Source organism: Apodemus sylvaticus, chromosome 8, assembly GCF_947179515.1.
Source record: "Apodemus sylvaticus chromosome 8, mApoSyl1.1, whole genome shotgun sequence".
Taxonomy (NCBI): Eukaryota; Metazoa; Chordata; class Mammalia; order Rodentia; family Muridae; genus Apodemus; species Apodemus sylvaticus.
In genome coordinates, this window is record NC_067479.1 from 111,476,645 (window position 1) to 111,497,977 (window position 21,333).

At 40.5% G+C, this 21,333-nt stretch overlaps 1 protein-coding gene and 1 pseudogene across 1 annotated transcript in view; one reads left to right on the top strand and one right to left on the bottom strand.

Moving 5' to 3' along the window:
• The window catches only part of Cadps (calcium dependent secretion activator), a 467,230-nt gene that overhangs the window by 425,579 nt on the left and 20,318 nt on the right, over positions 1-21,333 (bottom strand). The window lies entirely within an intron of this gene.
• On the top strand, positions 17,398-17,769 carry LOC127690862 (40S ribosomal protein S25-like; annotated as a pseudogene).

A 21,333-nucleotide genomic window follows, 5' to 3' on the forward strand; every position in this document is an offset into this window, starting at 1 on the left:
TCTCTGTGTGTGTGTGTGTGTGTGTGTATGTGTGTAGGTTAGAGATCAATCTCATGTCTCACCCTTTGGAAGCCATCCATCTTTTTCCTTTTTTTGAGATGGGGTCTTACACTCAGTCCTGAGACTCACCAATTACGTTAGGCTGGCTGTCCTGGGAACCCAGCGAACCCCGTCTCTGCCTTCCCCAGCGTTGGGATTACAAGTATATGCCATTATGCCAGACTTTTTACATACGTGCTGGGATCAATGCAGGTCCTCATGCTTGTATGGCACTTACTTTACCACTTGAGCTATGCTGCAGGCCTCCTCCAATTCCTTTTTAATGTCTGGACTTAGGACATTGTCTAGACAGGGAGCAGACAGCATAGAATTTTCTACTATTCTTAGACTTGTAACAAATAAGAGTTTCAGTTACTGTGACTACCAGTACTTTTAATACTGCTTTTATCCTGGAAAAGCTATGAAAGATCTGGGATTTGTGCTGGTATATTATAAATGAGATTCCTGATGGCATGGAAAAACAAGGGTTTTCCACATGGTCTGCTGGGCAGAATCCGCAGTGCTACTAGATCCCCAGAGGGGCACAAACAACAACAACAAAACAACAAAACAAAACAAAACACCAGAGAGAAACTGGGGCTGAGAACTGGCTTATTCCTCTTCCACCATGACCTTCCTTGTGAAAAGAACATATTCATTTTATCTGTTTATCAACGGAAATTTTGTGTCAGGTTGCTTTTGCAAAAACTATTTTAGCTAGTAAAAAATGTTATTTTCCAGGGGCTAGGGAGAAAACAGGAAATAGGGAAACAGATGCATCTCTTGGGTGGAACTAAGAGCCCTCCACTCATTTAAGCATGGGTATAGTATAATCTGGTTTTAAAAATACATGAATTATGAATTTTAAATTCATGAAGAAAAGAAATATAGAAAGGTCCATCTTATCTCTTACTAATCTTTGCTAATGATTCACATTGTTATTTTCTAAGATCTTTGTCTTAAGCATTGGTGAGAAGTTGTAAGTATAAATTTAAAGAAAGAATTCTTTGAAAAGACATCAGTACTTCTAAGGCTGAAGATATAGCTGAGTTAGTAGAGTGACCACATACATAGTTGGCATGAGACCCTGGGCTTGACTCTGAGTACCACCAAAAATAAGTAAATATATGACTAAATTTGAAAGGATAGAAAATAATACAGCCTAACTCTAATGACCCCAAGAAGTCAGAAGTTTAAAATGCTATCCCACTTTGTTAGAAACTAGGTAAATGGTCACATTCCAGAGCCCACCCTTTGTTTAGACCTAGCAGAAAGGCCTTGAATAGGTGATCCTGGCCCCACAAGGTAACTTGAAATGGGCTAAGCTTATCTTGCTTCTGTAAACTGCTTACGCCATTACCCCTATGCAGGAGTTCACGCAGCTATAGACATTCAAGAAAATAGGAGACTAATTGGTCTACTGAGCACGGGCTCGATAATTTAAACTGATTGGCCTAAAAACTATGGAGTGGTACAAATCGATTGGCTTGCATTTTGCAGGCTCTCCATGCTAAGAAATGATTGGTTTGTGATTCGCAGGCTTTGCCATAAATTTATAAAAGCTGTCACAATTCGGCACTCGTGGTCCACAGTCCTCTAGCCCTGCATGGTGTACGGCTGTGGAACCCAGAATTCTGGAATAAAGAAACCCTCATGTTATTGCATCAAGACCGTTTCTTGTGAGTGATTTGGGTGTCGCCTTCCGGGGCGTGGGGTGCTGGGGCACCCTCGGTTTTTGGGGTCTTACACCTTCTGTACTGCTGAGATTGGGCAATATGGAAGTAGGCACCTTTGGGTCACAGACAACATGGAAAGGATTTTTTTAAAAAAATATATAGGTTAAGGGTAAGGCCCTCCCTCTGGTATGGAACTAGCTTTGGGACATCTTAAAGCTTATATATTCATAAATGGAACAGGTTGCTGGTTTCCACCTCCCCACTTGCTAAGTGGATATTAATAATGGGCTATCTATTAATAGGCAGACTGAGAGTATGTCTATTACGGTCAACCGATGGAGTAGGTGCCTCAGAAATGAGACTTGATTGCTGCTACCCAGCACACACTGGTTATCGGAAACCAGGACTAGGTCTTAGGTCTTCTGAGTTTCCTAAGCCAGTTAGATGCTGGCTTCTACAATAAAGGCAAGGGTACAATAGTAACAGTCACCAACTTTGGAGTCAGATACCTGCCAAAGCCTTGACCTCTGCCCTTTCTACATTACAACCACCCAAAGTCTCTTGAAACCAATCCTTCCCTGTCTGAAACATTAAAATCATGATGAATTGCACAGAGTGAGATGAATCTTATGTTCAATGACATCAGTTTGTCACATCATGTAGTATTGGACTTAGTCTGTGATTGCCAGAGATATTGGCACTGTGATCAAATTAACTTTACACCACCCAGTTATATGGTCTTCCTGACAACATCCAATATGTATTTAATTCCTTGCCATTGGGAGAAACTTAGAGAAGGGATAGCCATATTCCCAAGTATAAAGCTCTAATTTCAATATGTGGAGACCCTCATGAGATTGTCATATCATGATCTCCTATCAGGGTTCAAATGTGGAATTAGACTTCAATTTCCTATTTGCTTGGAAGATGGGGTGGTATTTAGAGAAATGATATCAGTACTTGGAACATAAACTACAAAGTGTGAAGACACAGAGACATCATATTGTTTAACTTGGAATCTCTCTAAAAATTTTCAGAATACAAACAGATTGCATGAATACTCTGGCAATAGACTTTGTATAAAACATGCATTAGTGTGTGTATTTAGTTGCATGAAAACAAAGAGGAAATCTACCTTATCCCAGTAACTCCTATCTCCAGATAAAGACAGAAAGGTGGATATAACAGGTTTTTTGTATCAGCTTAAGATAGTTAAGAAATGGAAAAGAGACTGGCATTTCAAATCTACAAAATTCAAGGCAAATGACAAAATTTATTTTGTCCAAAATTTTTTAAGTCCAAAAGCTTGTTTTCATCTACTTAATCACAAAATTTTCAAATTCAATTCTTTTGATGATAATGTGTTGGTCAAATGACATTCAAACACATTCTCCTAGATACTTTTTTAAAATTATTGACCATGTAATTGAAATCCCTGGCTTTTTATATGAAGTATGGGGTCAAGCATACAACACTTTATCCTCGTATATGTATGCAGCATAACCACGAATTATGCAAGCCAGTAATGATTGTCTTATGAAGAAAGGAAGCAGATGCATGAACTTCACAAAGGTTACAGGGGAGCCACAGAGAGGCAAAAGTGACTGTGTCATGTTAGCAGGAGGGAGTGTTAGACAACCTTCTGTAGGCTAGGGTGCTCATGGAAGTACACGCACAGCATTTCAGGGGACCACAGTTTCCTAGTGTTAATCTAGACTTGACAATGTTTTTAAAAAGTTAAAAACAAAATAGCAGGCATAACTGTTTATATGCAATTATTATTGCAAGAGATTTTGCATGGGGGGTAGCGAAATTCTTTAGGTACCGCCATCAAATGATAATAGTTTCTTTTTTCTTTCTTCCCTTCTTTCCTTATTTATCTACAATGGCATCCACTTGGGCACCCTGCCTGGTGGAGATTGACTAATTGATTCTGGGACAGCATGTTTATTGAGCACACATCCTGGTTAATCCCGCCTTTCTTAACCTTGCAGACCTTGTAACCGCCTGTGGAGATCTTTAGCTGAACTGATGCCTGTGCTTCTGGGTCCTCTTAGCTGCTTCTGGACACATCCACTGTGCAACCACAGATGAAAGAAATTACTGCTGTAATCACATGTCTGAGTACCAAGATGAGCCGGACTTTTCCACTGTCCTCAAGAAAGTGACGAAGTGATCAAGCAAATTCAGATCCAATAGACAACTAGAAAAACAAGTGAAATATTGCTGCCTCCTGCAAGATGGCTCAGCAGGGAAAGGCAAGCCCAACTCGCTGAGTTGTATCCATCCTCAGGACCCTTACAGTGGAAGGGGGGAGCTGACTCCCACATGCTGCCCTCTGATTGGCGCATAATCGCTATGCCAATCATAAATATCTCTGAAACCTTTCCTTCCTTTCTTTTTGGATATAGACCAGAGGTCAAGGTAACAAGCACTGTGGAAGTTCAAGGACTGGTTGAAGACATGGGTACAGGACAAGGTGGGAAGAAAGGTAAGCACTGAATTCCCAAGTACCCCACCAGTGGGCCCTGAGGATGCTAGCTAAGAGAAATGTCCCTTTGTGGAAGTGACATGGACCAGGAACTTTCAAGGTTGAGTTAACTCATCCATACATATGCAAATGTGGACATTTAGTATCAAGTACACTCTAGTCTCAGAGGAGCATAAAGGAGAGCTAGAGTAGTCTATTTCTGAAGCCAAAATTTTATCAACAGAGCAGAGACTAAGTTTGGGCAGATTAGATTACTTTTTGGGGAGTTGATGGGTAGGGTCGGCAGCATGGACTTTCACCCCCCCAAAGGCTATGGGGGAAATTCTGAAAAGTCATAAAAAATAATAAGCCCCAGAAACTTCTTTTGAAAACAGAAGAAAGCAGCTGCACATTTTTCCATCCAGTAGTGTCATGGTGATGGGTTCCCCCCAGAAGCTAGTGCATCTGCCCAACCTCATGCAACAAGCAGCTAGACACTCAGCCCCAACTTCTGAAATACTGCGGTAGCTTAAACTTCACAGTGAAGAAAGACATCTTACACCATTCCTTAGTATCCAAATGGCAGGAAGCTACTCTTCCAAGTAAGAGAGCAGTAATGCTAATAATTGATGTGCACATTTTCCCTATTCTTTGTGATAGGCATTGATACATATTTAATGTGTAATTCTTTATAGGAGACATTTCTCATTATGCATTCCCAGCTGGCTCAAACTCCATGGTTCAAATGAATCCCTTGTCTCAGCTTCCTGAGTTTCTGGGTCTTACAGGTATGTACTGCTATGTTCAACTCTATAGATTTAACTGTTATAGAAACCTTTGTTATGGTGACACCATAATATCCCCTTACTGAAGTTCAGTGAAGTTAGGCAACTTCCCTAGGCTCACACAGCTTGCTCGTGATTCATCTGAGATAAACACTCACATCAGGCTGTTAAGCTAGGACTTTCTTATTTTATGCTTCTCAGTTGTCTAATTCTTACCAGGCCCTATGGTCCAAAACAGAGGGGGATAAGTGTTTATAATTTGCTGGGCACTGCACTAGCGCTATGACAGTCTAAAAAGTAAGAGAACATGTAGCCAGTCTCTTCCAGTGTCACCACGCAGCTTTTGACTACCCTTTAGGGAGCTGGTAAGTCCACCCAGCAGACTTCATTTTCTAGGTTACTTGGCATAGTGGCTACATCTTCCAGAAACCATAGGAAATGGTCCCTGACACATGGCTTGGGCCACTTAGTGCTCCTACCTCTCGACAGTGCTTTTATTGTTTTGTTGGTTGTCTTGTTTTGTCATTGTTATTTGACCTTGTGAGTTTCCCTATACCATGTTTCCCAATGAGTTATTGAGTAACTGCATGCTAGACTATAAGAACTGCTAAGGGGCAAATTGTATTCATATTCAAGGACCACAGAGCAAAGAATGGAGACTTGAAATAAACTATAAGCTTGGGTCTCTGTATCTCCATTTCTCAGCAGAGCTGGACTGGGTGAAAGATTTACCCCTTTGAGGTCTTCTCAGCTCTTCATCTGTGTGACACAGGCCTGTGACTCCTCCACACTGTGCCCTAGAGTTCAAGTCCTATCACTCACTGAGTTTGGTTCATGCTGAATGTCCTTTTTTTCCAATTTAAGGAAAAATATAAGGAAGCATTAGCAAAAGAGCCTCCAAACTAGACATGCTGAAGCTCCCATGTGGGCTGGCTATTTAGATGGACATCCTTTTAGAAACCAATGTCATTTTTTTAAACAAGCAATAGCTCTCCAACAACTTAGTTACTATACATGTTAGGAGAGACATGACAAGGACTGGGGCTTCCATAGGCTCAGCTTTGAGGCTGGTTTTATTTACTCAGTAAATTTCTGGACCCACTAAAAAAAATGTGTAAGTAAACGAGGCAGTTTGAAAATGTGTGCCGATCTCCTGGTCAGATTGAGGCTGGCCACACAGTGTGATTTGTTCAGAAGAGGTGATAGTGAGTTTATAGAAGGTAAATGAAAAAGTCAAAAGGAGGAATCTGCATGGACTCAGTATAAACCAAGTAACACTACAAAACCCAGAGAGCATTGGGAATCCTGAGATACAGACCAATCACCTTGCTGGGATCTCTCATGGTCAAAGAATTCCTCCATGTCCACTGGGAATCTATGAAACCCTATCAAAACTGTGTGCAAAATTGTTTAAACATATGAATTATCTGAACACACAGTCCACAGACTAAGGACACTGATGCTATATTTTCACCTGTGTGGTTGTAAAGAATTTTCAAACTGTGATTCTTCCGAACATTGCATAATCTCTTTGAGAGAAAAACAAAAGCACTGCATAATTAACTAAGTTAATCCTTATAAAGCCCTTAGGAATGGACTTGGGATATAACATTCAAGAATGCCATTTTTGGGATATAAGGAGCATCTTGGGTACTAGATTTCTAAACCATGGGCTGACCTTACACTAAAATAGAAGCTGGTGCTTAAATATTCAGTGTAACAAAGGATTGTCTTCATGATCAACTATCTTTAATACCTGATTTGCTCCAGATCCTCAGATAGAAAGGAGGATAAGAGTATGCCCTTCTTTAGAGGAGTATAGGGGGCAGGCAAATATAGGTAAAACACACATAAGGAGATCATTACAATTAACTGGCTTGTTCAATGGCATGGCTATATCCAGAGGATTATAGAAACAGATGACAAGTGCTAATGAAGTTGTGGAGACTAGTGACCTTCAGCATTTGTTCAGGAAAGCTTTGATAAAAAGCTAGCATTAGTGAGGAAGAGAATGATCCAGGTTTGTGAACAAGAAATGATGTACGGGCAATGTATTTCCATTCTAGAAAAATCCAAATACAGGACAGGGCTGCAGTGAAGTGGACCACTCAAGGTCTGAATGCCTTGGTGAAGAGGTAAAGCTCTCTATAGGGTCTTCACAGAGGGATAACGCTGGCCCTGGATGCAGAGGTAATGAAGGCTAGGAGTGGTGTATAGAGTTCACTATGAGAGAAAGAAAAATGAGCACCAAGATGTTAGCCACGCACATGGCTCTAGGGGTACAACAGAGAAGCAAGGTGTGTGGAACATACCTGCATGATGAGTCATGCTGGCGTGAGAGGGGGACCTGGTTAACCACAGCCACTGAGATTTCCAGCCCAGGTGATGACATGCCTGTGGTGTCATCAGCAGAGATGAGTGGGAGGATCAGAACACGAGTTTAGAGGGACAAGTAGGGCTAATGAGCTCACTGTGGGCCTCACTATATCAGATTATTGAGTATGGCATGGTGAATGAATCCAGAATAAGGCTTCTAATAAAGATTAAATTAGATAATGCACGTGGAAGCTTCGCAAGCTACAGAAAACTGATTACCCTCATCACAATTGCCATTAGTGTATAGCCCAAGCCTTGGAGTTCTTATTTAACCTCTCAGAGCCTCGAGTTTTCTGTTCACTTCCACAGGGATAACAGTTACTCTTTAGTTCAAATTCATATAGATTTGGGGGGTATAGAATGAAATTGTCTATGAAACATCAGTTCTTTGTGGGTAGGACACACACATGCAATGTAATATTGTTATATTGTTACATGCTCTTAAGGCCAAAGAGTCAAAACAGCTTTAAAAAGTCATTTCCTCAATATTCAATAACAAGAAGACAATTCAGCTTTGCAATGCACAACCTAACGTGCAAGTCATGTCCTGACTTTAATCACACAAATGAAAATCAATCTTTTCTAAATCTTGTATCTCTATTTTGAGGACTTTCCTGAAAACAAAGTAATCTTTTCCCCTCAGTGTGTGTGTGTGTGTGTGTGTGTATGTGTGTGTGTGTGTATGTGTGTATATGTGCACATGCATGTGTGTGCACTTCTGTATGCTTTGTATATGGAAAAGTGTACCCTCTCATAACACAAATGGCAAATATCTAATGTCCTTAAATATCCAAGCTTGCTGGTGTTGGTTGATAAACCAAAACTAAGACATTTTATGAAAATAATTTCATACTTTAGCATAAATACTTAATATCCTGAACAGCATGACTGGCTCATAGGAAATAATAATTTTAAATTAAAAGCTAACAATTATTTAAGGCACTGAGAGAAATCTCTTTAGATTCTAAATATGCCGATTTTTACGTGTGTATCTAGTTATCTTGATTACGCCTCAACCTTTCTGGTATATTTACCCAGGTGGGAAATCAGAATAGTCACTCCCTTGGGAGCTGTGTGTATCTCCATACCTCTATACACATTCACCTAAAAACACACCCATTTTAGAGCATTTAATCCAGCCTCAATCTCCAGGAAGCAATGGAGATTCTCAAACTCATGTCTCTTCTTTCTCAGTCCTTTCTACCAGCCTGCACCATCTCTGAGTATCCTCTAAATCCATTTTAGGCATGAATGGCATAAAAAGTCTTAGGAGAAGAACACAAAACAAGCAAAAGGGGGCTCACCAGACAGGGTTCTCACTGTCTTCTCCTCCAAGTGGCATCGAGGGAGTGGCACAAGGCACATTCACATGCTGTATGTGTTTTGCACGAGCACCATCTTGCAGAACTCTCCCAGTGCTCCTCTCCTTTTGTCCTACAGGGACTTCAGGGAGAAGGTGCTTTGGCATAATGTTTGCTAACTACAATTTTCTTTCCCAAATATGTTGATGCATTTTATCTCCATGGTTCTCCTCTTTTACAAATGTGGGTTGAGAAACAAAGACCTCATTTCCTTTAACTGAAACAATCATTACCTTACTGAGAATGTTGTCCTTGAACTTCCATTGTTAGATGTTAGTCCAAAAACAGATTACATGGCCTCAGATTAAAACCAAACATTAAAAAGTACTTAAACTATCTCAAAGAAGTAAATACTTGTATTTGAAATAAACTTTGATGTTTGCAATAGCTTATAGAGAAAACAAAGTCTATTTGGCCTCTCATTCATCATGGGCCACAGCACACCTTACTTACATGCATCCTGGGTAGCAATATGAAGACTAGTACGTTAGTCAAAGAGTATGAAAAACGATGTTCTTACTGGAAACTTATAAGAACTATCATCTTTCCCCCCCCCAGATAAGGTAACTGATATATTAAGAAGGTAGGTAGTTGCTCAAAATCATGTAAGTAGTATGCAATCAAAACCTGGGGTGCCCTAATCATTTTGGGGTGAAGAGTTTCTTCTATTAGTCTAATGTAAAGCTTGTCAAGATATTTTTGTTTTTAATTTTACAGCAAGACTATATGCTTAGTTTCCCACATGATCACTTCAATTATGCATTTAATCATATTAACAATAATAATTATGTGGTTTTCATTGCAAGTCAGTGATGGGTCTAGTAATATGATAGTGAAATGTTTAGGTTTTCTAATTTAACAAATTTCACAAAAGAAATCTGATAAGGCAGATATTTGGTTCATTTTATAGGGGAGGAAACTGAACTTCTCTTTGTCAACGTCAATCACAAGGAATAGAGTCAGGATCTGACTCTCCGACAAGGATACAACCCCCTCCGTTCTCTAGACACAGAGCCAGGCCTAGGGCGGCACAGTCGCTCAGCAGCCTCCCACTCCTCTGTGCTGATGGACTAAAGTTCTGAAGCACAAGCCCAGACTGCTGATGGAGAGAATGTTTCTTCCTGTATAGTAGAAAGCATTCTACTTTATGAAAATATGTTTGAAATAAAAATGACAGCTCATCCTCATGTTTAGTGGCAATATCAAGCTATGGTAAATGAAAAGGTTTTTTCATCTATAGTCTACTGGAAAATTATTTCCCAATGTTTTCCTGTGCTGTGAAGACAACAGGTATTTGTGTTAACAATGAACTTCCTTAGAAGACAATTGAGTCCTTGTAAACTAAAATGCTATAATCATTGCAGCAATTTCTAATAACCAGTACTAGTGATCAATATTAAACCTAAAATAATATTCCTTATTCTTTATTTATGACTAAGAACACAGAAGCAAAGTTACTAAAAACTCATGGCCATGAAAAAAATTTAGTTGTGATTTCTATGTTGACTATCTGAATGAAAATGACCTCCACAGGCTCATGTATTGGTGAATACTTGGTCACTAGCTGCTGAAATTACTTGGGAAGGATTGGTGTTGAGGTTTTGTCTTTCACTGTCTATTGTCATGCTAAGTGCGGGCCCTCAAGACCTGGAATCTGCACATAGCCCCTGGAACCCTTCAATCAAGTTAATTCTGATAGATAAATAAAGATGACAATGGCCAATATCTGGGCAGAAAAGACCAGGTAGGGTTGAGGTTGTACACTTGGGAGAGAGAGGACCAGGAGGAGGTACGAAGGAGAAAGAAGCCATCATGGAAGAAGAACATGCAGGAGGGAGAATGCGAGCTGCCATGGCCTAGGGGCCAAGAGAACGTGGCATAGAGGGCTGCCCAACTGGGTTAAGAGCAGTTCAGATAGAACATAGTAAATAATAAGTGATAACTTGGACAGGAGGTAGGTTCTAAAACCATGGAGGTTAGGCAGCCGCTAAGCTATCATGCTGCCTAAGACATATTTAAACATATAAAGGCTGTGTGGTTTTCATCTGGGAACATAAATGGTCTAAGGTGGGGAACAAGCTCTGGGATTTTTAATATTTTTTTTTTTACTACAGTTGTGAGGTGTGGCCCTGAAGGAGAAGGTATGCCTTCTTGGAGGAGGTATGTCACTGGGAGTGGGCCTTAGAGTTTCAAGAGCCCAACCCATTCCCATGTAGCTCTCTCTGCCTTGAGCTTGTAGATAGGGGTAGAAACTCTCCACACCTGCTCTAGTGCTGTGCCACGCGTGCTTGCCTGCCTGCCTGTGCCTGCCACTATGTGTCTGCCATAATAATCATGAATATTAGTCCTCTGAATGTGTAACCCCTACATTAAATGCTTTTATAAGTAGGCTTGGCCATATTGTTTTATAACTGCAGTTTAAAAGTAACTAAGACATTACCTCATTTTTTGGTCTGGTTCCTGTTACAATACTGGGCCCAAACCCACTGAGCGCGGGCTCCTATAATTTAAACTGATTGGCCTAAAAACTATGGAGTGGTACAAATCGATTGGCTTGCATTTCGTAGGCTTTCCATGCTAAGAAATGATTGGTTTGTGATTCGAGGGCTTTGTTGTAAACTTATAAAAGCTGTCGCAATTCGGCACTCAGGGTCCTCAGTCCTTTACCCCTGCACGGTGTATGGCTGTGGAATCCAGAATTCTAGAATAAAGAAATTCTCATGCTATTGCATCGAGACTGTTTCTCGCGAGTGATTTGGGTGTCGCCTTCCGAGGCGTGGGGTGCTGGGGCACCTTCAGTGTTTGGGGGGTCTTACATTTTATACAAGTCATATACCTTACCACTGGGCTACAGCCTCACTCTAGTGCCTCATATTTGTGCCTCCCGAAATACAACTGATTTATAATATACTCAAAAGTAATATCATAGTAGGACTAAAGAGATGGCTCAGTAGTTAAGATCGTTTATGCTTTTGCAGAGGACCCACGTTTGATTGCCAGTACTCTGCATTGTTTATTTTGTGGAGAGGCAGTTACAGGCACAAGGAGAAGAAAACCAGTCATACCATGGCAAAGGCTGGTGTGTGGCAGAGCGCTCTGAAAGAACATGAGGTCACTCAACAGAAGGACGTGAGAACACCCAAAGTCAGGTACCTCGATGGCTAACTGTACTGATGGCTCACTGTCTGCTGCTGCAGTATAGTGGCATCTAAACATTATCCTTGCAAAATTGCTTCCTTTTGTCATGCATCTGACACCTTTATGTGTAGAGAGCCATATTGGGGTGCTAGGCCACCTGGCAGGAACTTGACATTGACCAAGGTGAAGTTCCTCTCCAAGCCTTTGAGCGGGGAATTCTTGTGCTAGTCAGGATCCTGCTCCACCTAGGGTGGAGCACTCAGACCAGGGCAAAGCCCATTGTTCTCCAAGGACCTGCAGTTTCCTCAGAGGCACTAGCCACCTGACACTAGCCACCTGCGGAGCAAGTGAACTGTTTCTGTGAGTTTCCAGTCCTTGGGGGGAAGGGTCTTCCCCTGACTATGTATATTTGGAGACCCCCATTAAACTTCAAGCCTTGATCAGAAAACCTATTTGTTTTGGCTTTAATTTCTTCTCGCCACCCCTTTCTATCCTTCCTAGCTTTCCTTCCAGGTAACCTGGTAACCCATTCGATGTGTGGGCAGTTACAATTATGCATCTGGAAAACCCCATAAAAGTACAAAAGGTGAGTGTACACTATTTTGGAAAGTCCTAACTCATGTGGAGTTCTCCAACACAACTCATTAATCATCCTCTCTTTGATTAAAGCTTACAGGTGAAACTCTTTCCAACATTCCAAAAATACTCACTTTTCCTTGATAAGCTGTTTTCAGCCCGTGATTATGCTTGCTTGTCCTATAATTGCTTTCCTGATTTTTAATTTTGTCTCTTCTCTGAATTCTTTGGTGGTAGTAATACGGAAACATTAGGAATAGGTCTTACCTGTTCTTTTTGAGTGTTGGAGGCTATGTGTTGTGTCTTAGTTAAGATTTTTGTTGCTATGATGAAAAATCATGACTATTTTGGGGAGGAACGTATTTATTTGACTGACACTTCCATATTACTGTTAATCTTGAAGGAAGTCAGGACAGGAACTCAAGCAGGGCGTGAGTTCTCAAGCAAACTTAGAGGCAGGAGTTGATGCAGAGGCTGTGGAGGAGTGGTGCTTACTGGCTTGCTTATGGTCTGCTCAGTCTGCTTTCTTTTTTTTTTAAGATTTATTTATTATATGCAAGTACACTGTAGCTGTCTTTAGATATCAGATCTCTTTATGGATGGTTGTGAGCCACCATGTGGGTGCTGGGATTTGAACTCATGACCTCTGGAAGAACAGTTGGTGCTTTTACCTGCTGAACCATCTCTCCAGCCCCTCAGTCTGCTTTCTTATAGAACTCAGAAACACTACCCCAGTCTGTGTATAGCTCTACCCACAAAGGTCTGGGCCCTTCCACATCAATGATAAATTAAGAAAATGCCATGATAGGTTTGGTTTCAGACTGATCTTATGGAGTCATGTTCTTAATCCAGGCTCCCTTCTCTCCAATGACACTAGCCTGTGTTACGTTGACATAAAACTAGCTAACACATGCTGTATACATGTGTGTATATACATGTGCTGAGGGAGGTCCTTACCCATATGGGTGCACATGCGTGCACATACATATGAAAACCAGGGGTTAATAATCACTTTCTGTCTTATCTTGTGATACAGAATCTCTCACTGAACCTGGAGCTCTTCTCTGAGCTGGCTAGACTAGCTGGCCAGTAACACACACAGATCTTCTTTTTTCTCATCTCTGTCTCCCCAGTGCCAGGATTAGAGATGCTCACCACAATAGAGCTTTCATATGGATGCTGGGACTTGAACTCGGGTTTTCGTGCTTGTGCAGCAAGTGCTATAACCTCCTCAGCCCTTTATGTGATCTTTCTGTTTTAGAGATTCACCCCAATTCCCCACTCAATCCTAGACTTTACTGATGGCAAACAAACAACAAAACAACCCACAGTTGTATGGTTTCCAGCACCCATGTTCGGAGGTTACAATGCCCTCTTCTGACCTCTGCAGGCACCTGCACACATGTGCATGTACTTTCATACAAATGCACATACATCTACATGATTAAAAATAAAGTAAATATGCTTAAAAATGTAACTGGGCACTGTATCATGTATTAGTCTCTAATTGTGTTGCTATTGTTAAAGAGACCAGGCATTTTATTTTGAAGAAAGTCCCATAGCTGAACATTTCCTGACATTATCTTCATTTGGTATTTAGTGTGCTCATCACTCCCTCTATTTTCCATACTTGAGCATGTCTGGATGAGTGTCTCGGGTCAGATCCAACCCCTGGCAAGTCTACCAAGTAAGCCATGTATTATACAGATTGGGGGATTTTATCTTGATGGGTTGCTGGTTTGCATCTCTGCTGCCTAGCATCACTGATTTGTTAGAAGGTGCAAAGGGGAGCTATCCAAATTGTGTCAATGCTTCTTCTATGTCATGTCATATGCCCTATAAAGAAAAGGCTGACCTAATGTAGTTTGCTTGAAGTATAGATAAGGAAAGGAAAAAAAATTTAAAAAAGCAGGGTTATCTCCTCTGGTTTTGGAATAAGTGAGCTTTCAGTCATTTACCAAGTGTCCTGCGGCATGGGGCCTTTGCTTTAGTATTATAAATTTACCAGTGTTAATACATTTGGTGAGTTTTGAGCCTTTTCTGTCACTCTCCTTACCATATTCACTGCTCCCTCTTGGGTCAACAGGACTCCTTCTGGCACTCAAACCCTCTCGCTCTGACTCCAGTGACTTTTTTCCCACCCCATGTTCCTGTTTCTTTACTTGCAGTTACAAAATCTCACTTGTGTTTCTTTAGAGATCGTCTTTGCATCTGTTTCTTTTATCTTTTTCCTTTGCCAGGAGTTCTGGAAGATTATTAACAGTCCCACCAAAACCCTGATACCTTGATGCCTACCTCTAATATGTTCTCACTCTCAATGTAATGACATCAGAACAGCAACTCCCCTTGCAGACTCAACTTTTCCTTACTGAAAATTCATCTCATTGACTCATCTGTTTATACACAGAAGAAATACAAGGTCACTTGGTGACTTTGGAGATCTGCTGTGACCTAGCATGGGAGGCTCCCCTTTAACCTGGGTTTTCAAGAAGCATGTTTCTCAGCAGCCCAGCTGCTCCACACCAGAGTCTTTACCATGCCCCTCCCTTCTCCACCTGCACTGGTTTGCTGAAGCAGCTCAGACATATTCCAAGGCTCAGCTCAGAAGCATCTCCTCTCACTCACTTCAAAGGCTGTGAATGATCTTCATTGGCCTGTTCCTTCTCCGATTTTTCACTCAATTAGTTCATATGAGATGCCCATTCACGTGCTTTCACAACTCTGTACTTAGACCAGAGCTATGTTGCTGATATCCCAATACTTGCTTCAGTATTTTTGAAAAATGTTTAAATGACACTGGAGTGGGACCCATTTCCCAATTCTTTCATCACCAGAAATGAAGCACTACTTCAGTGGTGAATCAAATGACTAGTCTTACACTTAAATCTGTTGACCTTTGCTTCCAGGATGGTCTCCTGAGAGAAGAGCTCAAACACAGAAACTTCATAGTCATCATGGCCACTTCTGTTAGCTCTGTCTGCATGAAGATTAATTTTTTTAAAGAACTGACTGCCTAATAACAGAATATAACTCTATGAGGTTTACTGAAGAATCTGCCCAAATTACACTGCTCTTAGTACTTAGATCGCCTCCCCTAGCATAAGAATGTTCAAATTCAAGTCATCTGAGCTTAGCACACACTACAGAGGCAGAGCCAGGAGCATCATGATTTGGAGTGAGCCTGGGCTACTTTACCATGAGTTGCAGTGAGATCCCATTTTCATTATTGTTGTTTAAGAATATTTGTAGATATAGATGATAGATACGCATTCTGTGATCTGTGTGTATATGTATGTATGTATATATATATATATATATATATATATATATATATATATATATACACATATATATATACACCCACATACATACACACACATATATTTGTGTGTGTGTGTGTGTGTGTGTGTGTGTATTTATCCCTGTTCAACCCACAGGTTTATAAAAGTACATTGCTTTCCAGGCTTGTCTTACAAAGGTCAAAGTCAGCAACCAATATATTTGACAGCAGGCACATCCTGCAATTATAGTGTAGTGAGTTTTACTATGAGTTTCTAATATTAGAGTATAATTTTAAGGTTTACATCATACCTGAGACAGAGAAAACTGTGGGGTTTTTCTAAAATGGGGTTTTTGTGTATAGCCCTGGTTTACTTTGTAGACCAGGTTAGCCTTGGACTGAGATCTGCCTCCCTAGTGCTGGGATTAAAGGCATGAGCCTCCAGTGCCCGGCTTGAGAGAACACTCTTATTAATGATAAAGAGGACGCTGGGAAATGCCTGCTGAGTTGGGTATCCTCCACTGCCAATATGGAGACCAAAGAGTATTAGTAGCGTGTAGAGGCTTAGATGTTACTTTCCTGTTTGGGTATGAGGATGGGTGAAAAATATCACCAAATATTGAGAAAAGCCAAAATTACAAAAGATTTTATGTCTTGTTGGCTGGAATTACATAGTTATAAGAACATAGAATTCTGATTTCCTTGTTTCCTTTCCAATGTGACGTCTTTGTGCAGGGTCTGAAGCATTCACTTTGTGCACAAACTCTTATTTGAAGAGGCAGATAATGCAATTTAAATGGAGTTAAGGATACTAGGTGTTCAATTTATTTTCAAAAACTCATATTATTTTCAATTCAACAATGCAAATAGAAGTATTTATTCAATATAATTTCTTTCTTTTTTTTTTAACATTTATTGATTTTGTGGAGGATGGGTGCATGCTTTCTGCTGCCTGAATGTGGAAGGTAGGGAATGGCTTGTGAGAGTTGGTTCTCCCATTCCATGTACCTTCTGGGAACCAAACTCAGGTCAACATGCTTGGCAGCAAGTACAATGACTTGGGAGCCATCTGGTCATCCAGGAGGAGTTATTTAGATGTCAGAACAGAAATCTAATTCTCCTTTCTTGGATGATTCTCAATTTTTACTAGACATATTCTTCAATTATTTTTAACAGCTTCTAAACTATAACTATGCAAAATTGTCCTGATTTAATTTTTATACATTTATTCATCATGCTCCCTGCCATAATTAATTCTAAAGAGAACCGCTAACCAACAAAATAGGAGAAAACAGTAAACATAAGCAATTTATTATTTAATTTGCTGTAAGTGATTTTCCACAAATCACTAAGTGTTGATTAAAACTTTTTAGCGCTGTAGGTATATATTGTTAATTTCTATTTTGTGTGTGCCAACAAAAGCATGAACATATGGTGGCATTCTTCTTGTCTAGAGCAATCGTGGGGTATTTTTTTAGTTAGCTTTGTAAAATTTAGTTAGACATGTAAATCACAAAAGTGACAAGCACCTAATTTCATTCACAATTTATGATTATATCCTTTCTAGCTTCTGTTGTAGGGTTTGCTATGATGGATGGGCTCCCTCATACACAGCCTTTTAAAAAATAATTTCAGCATTTTTTGTTTTCTGACATCTTAGTGAGGCAGTGGTCCACACTTCTCTTTGAGTTTTGCCATGCTGCCCAAAGACAAACAGAAGAAGAAAGATGCCAGAAAGTTGGACAAAAAGACAAAGACCCAGTAAACGAATCTGGTGGCAAGGCCAAAAGAAGTGGTCCAAAGGCAAAGTTCAAGACAAGCTGCACAATCCCGTCCTGTTTGATAAAGCTACATATGACAAACTCTGAAAGGAAGTTCCCAACTATAAGCTAATTACTCCAGCTGTGGTCTCTGAGAGACTCAAGATTCCAGGCTCCTTGGCCAGGGCAGCCCTTCAGAAGCTGCTTCGTAAAGGATTTATCAAGCTAGTTTCAAAGCACAGAGCCCAAGTCATCTACACCGGAAACACAAAGGGTGGAGCTGCCCAGCTGCTGGTGAAGCTGCGTGAACAGGTTCAATCAGCTGTACATTTGGGAAAATACAACTTTATTGAATCAAAAAACAAAAAAAAACAACTTTACAAGATGGTCGAAAAATTTCAGTTGTCACTCCTAAAGCAGAAAAGAAACCTAAACCTTTGAAGAGATAATATGTCCAGGAGCAGGATTAAAAGACAGGGAAGTTACGGAGACAAGGGAAGGGAACAGGATCCCTAACCTGGTTAGACCAGAGCCTTTTACCAGCTGAAGGCAAGAATTTCCATATAATCAACATTGGCTGTACAAGCTTATGTAGAGGCTGACAGAGGGAAAGGAGCCCCTTTGTGGGTCGAGATTCTGTGGGATGTACCAGTGACCCCAGCTTAAGAAATGACTGTGTGGGCTCACTCTTCCTCTTTTCCTCAGATAAGTCTGAGAATCTCAAACAAGAACATTGAACTTAAGTTTAAGATATGTGTATGTGTGTGTGTGTGTGTGTGTGTGTGGTGTGTATGTGTGTGTGATGCCTGCATGTATTTATGTGACTACTTTAGGATCTGCTGCTTGTAGATCTGGTGTTCATGGAGACAAAAAAAGGGGATCATCTCCCTTGACATTGATAGTTACAAGCTGCCTTGTGGGTTCTTGGAACGGAACCTCCATCCTCTGTAAGAGCAACCATTGTTCCTTACCACTGAACCACCTCTCCAGTTCCCTCATTTTGATGATAGAAGCTTCAAGCCTAGTCAAAATCTTCTCTATGACTACCACATTTTTTTAAATCGGATTTTTTTTTAAAATGAGCCTGGCCCTGCATTTGGCTATTTCTTATTTCCAAGATGCTTCATTAAGAAGTCCATACTTAAGTTCCTAGGTTTGTTTTCTTTCCAATCATCTGTAACTTTAATTTTTCCAATTCTTATTTTTTTAATGTTGGCTCTTAAGCATGTTAACCTCCCTTTTAGCCACCACCCACCAGAGAGAGTGGGAAAAAAAGCATTCGGCAGGGGGGAAGTGGACCTGTTTAGAAAGGTTCTTTGGAGCAACTTTTGTCTGTGTTGTCTGGAAATCAGCAGTTCAGTTCATAGGTCCACAGTGGCAGCTCAATCCACTTGCAAACACTTCACAGATCACCAGCAGTGCAGTTTGGTAAGGTCAGGATAGTAAATGTGAATGCAGCAGTGGCACTACCTAGCAGACAGTCAGGACTCAACCTTACCATGGTCAGCTGGAGGGACCCCATGAGATGTTCTAGGCTGTGAGTCTTTCAGAGAAGTGAAGATCAGTAAAGATGTGAGAGCCACAAGCATGCACAGCTAGCTCTATAAGCAAGCCTTGCTCAGCCTCTGTCACTGTCTTGTTCTATTTATACCCTCCAAACATGACATGTCTTCTACTGGTCTTGCTCAGCTCCTGTCTTGCTCAGTCCCTGTCTTGCTTAGCTCCTGTCATTTTGCCTTAGCATGTGTTTGTCTCACCTGACATAGCTCTGCCAATCAGCCCAAGTTCATGGAAGTGGCAAGAAACTGTAGCACACCAGACTTTTGGTGCATTTCTCTCTATGAAATCCTTACAAATGCAGCTCAACTATGCAGTGTAAGGCAGACCACTACATGTGTGTTGTTAGCAAAGAATTCTTCATCATGTGTCCATTCACATGCTTGCTTTAGCAGAATATCCTCTCTCCTGTGACTGCTTCAGGGAAACGTTCCTTCATGTATTTGCCCCAACTGACTTTCCAAAGAACCCTTAAGTGTCTGCTTCAGTCACCCCTCTTTCTCTGACTCCTGTGCTTAAAACTATATTAAAATATCTTCATTAAATACCAACTCTGGTTAGGTTAGCTGCTCTGAAATCCCTTACAGTACCAAAGCCACAAATCCCAGTGTGGCCAGAGTAGAGCTCTCTAAAAGTCTTGGAGAATTCCCCTGACCACTGGAGTAACTGTGGAAATCTGTACTTCCTGTCTCTGTCCCTCTAATGACCAAACAATCCCCTACGTGTGCCTTATTTCACTATGCTTTTGTCAGCTACAATTTAATGACATTCTCAAAGTGATCAAATTAGTTGGCTTGTTTAATGCAAAGAAAGACTTTGTTTTCTCAATTATGTCATTAGATTATATCATATTTGATTGAATTATAGAACTGTAATTAGTGTGTTATATTATAATCACAAAAGTTATCTTAACCAGCCCCGGTAAGTCCAATTAACATATATCTAGCTGAAGAAGGCGCAAGTGTGCAGATGGATTAGAGTAGCCATCAGTCCTCAAAGTCCATGTTTTGAGGAAGGAACAGGAACAGAGAGTTTTAGTTAAGACAGTCAGTTATTTAAGAGGGAATCAACGAACAAATTTTGTATTTCACTTGAGAGCACACTTAATAGTAACATTAAAGACTTCAAAAATTGCAAAAGCAAAATAAGTTACATCAACAACTTATAATAACACAAAGATTTCTGGGTAGAGGGACACGATGTCATAACGACATTAGCCTTAATTAAAATGATGGGCTGAGTGAGAAGGACAAGATTAGTGAGCAAAATGTTTTATTGCACAATGTTTTATTGAAGATTCCAGAAGCTTCTTAAAAATCAGGATGAGGTGATACCCACATCCACCCCGGCTCTCCTTTGGTGAAGTAGGAGAACAAGAGAATCACCCAGGAATACCCAGACCAGCCAGCATGGCGTACTCAACCAGAGGCAATCTTTTTCTTCATAAAGCAAAATAATTCTAGCTAGGGTGAGGTGTTTTTTTTTTTAAGTTTAACTTTATTTTATTTATTTATTTATTTATTTATTGACAGAATTTTCCCAGATAGTTCAGGCTGGCCTCAAACTTTTTTTTTTTGACTGGGAAACATAATTTATTTATTTTTTTATTCGATATATTTTTTTATTTTCATTTCAAATGATTTCCCCTTTTCTGGTCCCCCACTCCCTGAAAGTCCCATAAGCCCTCTTCCCTCCCCCTGTTCTCCCATCCACCCCTTCCCACTTCCCTGTTCTGGTTTTGCCCTATACTGCTACACTGAGTCTTTCCAGAACCAGGCCACTCTTCCGTTCTTCTTGTACATCATTTGATGTGTGGATTATGTTTTGGGTATTCCAGTTTTCTAGGCTAATATCCACTTATTAGTAAGTGCATACCATGATTAATCTTTTGAGACTGGGTTACCTCACTTAGTATGATGTTCTCCAGCTCCATCCATTTGTCTAAGAATTTCATGAATTCATTTTTTCTAATGGCTGAATAGTACTCCATTGTGTATATATGCCACATTTTTTTGTATCCATTCCTCCTTTGAGGGACACCTGGGTTTTTTCCAGCTTCTGGCTATTATAAATAGGGCTGCTATGAACATAGTGAGCATGTATCCTTATTACATGCTGGAGAATCCTCTGGGTATATGCCCAGGAGTGGTATAGCAGGGTCCTCCTGTAATGTTATGCCCAGTTTTCTGAGGAACCACCAGACTGATATCCAGAGTGGCTGTACCAATTTGCAACCCCATCAGCAGTGGAGGAGTGTTCTTCTTTCTCCACATCCTCGCCAACCTGCTGTCTCCTGAATTTTTAATCTTAGCCAT